Source organism: Bos indicus, chromosome 19 (assembly GCF_029378745.1).
Source record: "Bos indicus isolate NIAB-ARS_2022 breed Sahiwal x Tharparkar chromosome 19, NIAB-ARS_B.indTharparkar_mat_pri_1.0, whole genome shotgun sequence".
Classification (NCBI taxonomy): Eukaryota; Metazoa; Chordata; class Mammalia; order Artiodactyla; family Bovidae; genus Bos; species Bos indicus.
The window spans coordinates 40,033,125-40,036,914 of record NC_091778.1 but is presented as its reverse complement, the minus strand read 5'-3'; the positions used below and the strand labels follow the sequence as shown (position 1 = coordinate 40,036,914).

The window sequence follows — 3,790 nt, the reverse complement described above, 5'->3', positions numbered from 1 at the left end:
TTTCCAGTTTTAAAAAACCTTTCATGCCCATTTTCCAGCTTTTTTTTTTTTTTCCCTTTGGACACATTGTGCAGCTTGTAGGATCTTAGTTCCCCAACAAGGGATCAAACTCGGGCCCTTGGTAGTGAAAGTGTCCTAACTACTGGACTGCCAGGGAATTCCCCAGCTTTTTTGTCTTTATTTAATATAAGGATAAGTCCTTTACAATACTGTGTTTCTGCCATACATCAATATGAATCAGCCACAGGTATATGTATGTCCCTTCCCTCTTGAACTTCCCTCCCACCCCATCCCACTCCTCTAGGTTGTCACTGAGCATTGGTTTGAGCTCCCGGAGTCATCCAATGCCCACTAGCTATCTACTTTACATATCATATGTTTACAATGATATGTTTACATATGTTACAATCATATGTTTACAATGCATATGTTCCCATGCTACTCTCCCCATTCGTCCCAGCCTCTTCTTCCCCACCATGTCTACAGCTCTGTTCTCCATGTCTCCACTGCTGCCCTGCAAAAGGTTTACCAGTACTATCTTTCTAGATTCCATATATAATATGTTAATATATGATGTTTTTCTCTGACTTACTGCACTTTGTATAATAGGCTCTAAGTTTGTCCACTTCATCAGAACCAACTCAAATGCATTCCTTTTTTAGCTAAGTAATATTTCCTTGTGTATATGTACCACAACTTCTTTATCCATTCATCTGTCAAAGGACATCTAGATTGCTTTTATGTCTTCAGTTCAGTTCAGTCACTCAGTCATACATGGAACAACAGACGGGTTCTAAATTGGGAAAGAAGTGCATCAAGGCTGTATATTGTCACCCTGCTCATTTAACTTATTTATTTCATGTCCTAGCTATTGTAAATAGTACTGCAATGAACACCAGGCACGTATGTCTTTTTCACTTGTGGTTTCCTCAGGGTATATGCCCAGTAGAGGGATTGCTGGATCATATACTTTTACTGCTAGTTTTTTTTTTTTTTTTACAGAATCTCCATATTATTCTCTGTGAAAGTGAAATCACTCAGTCGTGTCTGACTCTTTGCAACCCCATGGACTGTAGCCTACCAGTCTCCTCAGTCTATGGAATTTTCCAGGCAAGAATACAGGACTGGGTTGCTGTTTCCTTCTCCAGGGGATCTTCCTGACCCAGGGATCGAACCCAGGTCTCCCGCATTGCAGGAAGACGCTTTACTATTCGAGTTAGTGACTGTATAAATTTGCATTCCCACCAATAGTGCAAAAGGGTCCCTCTTCTCCACAGTCTCCAGCATTTATTGTTTGTAGACTTTTTTTTTGGTTGTCAAATAATCCTTTATTTTTCTTTTTCCTTTGCCATTCTTAACTAGCTGGGCACTCCACCACACCACTATTGATGTTATCTATGATGTCATGAGGTGGCGGCCAGCAACACTGCAGTCCATAGACTGGGCAGTCCCCAGGATCTCTTTAATGGTTCCAGAAAGTTCTCTAGCTAGAGACTGATGCCGCATATGCTGGGCAATGTTGATGATATCATCAAAAGTGATGTTTCCACTGTGCTTAATGTTTTTCTGCTTCCTTCTGTCTCTTGGTGTTTCCTTGAGGGCTTTGATGATCAGGGCAGAAACAGAAGGTACTGCCTCAATCTGGGCCTGTCTGAATGGTCAGTTTCACTGTAATCCTCAGACCCTTCCAATCACCAGTTGCCTTGGTGATGTCATCACCGACCTTTTTTGGAGACAGGCCCAGGGGACCCATCTTGGGGGCACCGACTTCCCCACCAGTGCACTTCAGGTATACAGCTTTGATCTCGTTGGGGTCGCACTTAAATAACACGGTGGAGGCAGCTGGTGTCGGATGAACCCGGATCTGGGAGGACCAAAGAAAGTTGCACCTTTGCCTCCTCTGAGCCAAAAGCCGAAAGTTATTGTTTGTAGGTTTTTTGATCATGGCCATTATCACCAATGTGACATGATACCTAATTATAGTTTTAATTTGCATTTCTCGAATGATGTTGAGCATCTTTTCATGTGTTTATTAGCCATCTGTATGTCTTTGGAGAAATGTCTGTTTAGGTCTTCTATCCACTTTTTGATTGGGTTATTTGTTTTTCTGGTATTGAGTTGCATGACCTGCTTATATATTTTGGAGATTAATCCTTTGTCAGTTGTTTCACTCAGATTTTTTTTTTAAAGGATATCTTCTCAATTTTATCTTTTAACCCTTTGTGGGTTTGGGGTGTTTTTTTTTTTAGTATTTATTAGCCCCAGGTCTTAGTTGCAGCAGGTGGGATCTCAACTATTGCATGTGGGATCTAGTTCCCTGACTAGAAGTTGAACCTGGGCCCCCTACACTGGGAGCACAGTCTTAGCCATTGGACCACCATGAAAGTCCTGTAACTCCTTGATTGCAGTTATTGGTTATCAAATTTTTAAGGTGTTTTATTCCCTAATTTTTTTCCTAATTTTTTAATACCCATGTTTTTATTTCATGGATGTAACAACATCTCCATATCTGAGAACATTTATCATCTTTTAAGTTATATTTTGTTTTGTTCTGGTCTCTGTGCTGTTTCTATATTCTCCAAGTTCCTTTGTTCTTATTTGTTTGGTCTTTGTCTTTCATGTTAGAGACTTTCTTCATCTGGTGATCCTTGACATCCATTCCCATTTTCATCTGAGGCACTAAAACTTTCTGGACACTGTGTTCATGAGACAGGGCTTCTCAGTTGCTGGACCTTACTGCAGTGAGCTGACTTTCACTTTGGACTCTCAGCTCTTACAGTGGCTGAACAGTGGTTCCCCAAAAGACATATCCACATCCTAATCCCCATAATCTGTGAATGTGACTTCATTTGGAAAAAAAGAGTCTTTGCAATTAAGGATTTTAAGACCACCTTGGATACTCTGGGTGGGCCCTAAACCCAGTAACAAGTGTCTATAGGAGACACCCAGAAGAGATAGAGAGGAGAAAGTTAGGCAAAGATGGAGGCAGACTGGAGTGATGCTGCCGCCACCCAAGGAATGCCTAGAGCCACCAAAATCTGGAAGAGGCAACGAAAGAAACGCTCCCTAGAGCCTCTGGAGGGAACATGACCCTGGCACGTTTTCAGACTTGATTGATTTTGGACTTCTGACTTCCAGAACTGAGAGAGAATAAATTTCTTTGGTTTTAAGCTACCAAGATTTTGTTATAGCACCCTTAGGAGACTAAAGCACAAGTTGGAATCAAGATTTCTGGGAGAAAATTATCAGTAACCTCAGATATGCAGATGACACCAGCCTAAAGGCAGAAAGTGAAGTGGAATTAGAGAGCCTCCTAATGAAGGTGAAACAGGAGTGAAAAAGCTGGCTTAAAACTCAACATTCAGAAAACTAAGATCATGGCATCTAGTTCCATCACTTCATGGCAAATAGATGGGGAAACAATAGGAACAGTGACAGACTTTATTTTCTTGGGTTCCAAAATCACTGTGGATGGTGACTGCAGTCATGAAATTAAAAGATGCACGCTCCTTGGAAGGAAAGCAGGACAAACCTAGACAGTGTATTAACAAGGAGAGACATTACTTTGCCTACAAAGGCCGTATAGTCAGAGCTATGATTTTTCCTGTAGCCGTGTATGGATGTGAGAGCTAGAAGGTTGAGCACTGAAGATTGAAGGCAGAAGGAGAAGGGGACGACAGAGGATGAGGTGGTTGGATGGCATCACTGACTCAATGGACATGAGTTTGAGCAAACTCCAGGAGATGGTGGACAGGGAAGCCTGGAGTGCTGCAGTCCACGGGATCACAGA

General features: G+C 41.8%; 1 pseudogene; it reads right to left on the bottom strand.

Moving 5' to 3' along the window:
- Positions 1 to 1,168: 1,168 nt before the first annotated feature.
- Positions 1,169 to 3,179, bottom strand: LOC139177568 (large ribosomal subunit protein uL11-like; annotated as a pseudogene).
- Positions 3,180 to 3,790: the final 611 nt, after the last annotated feature.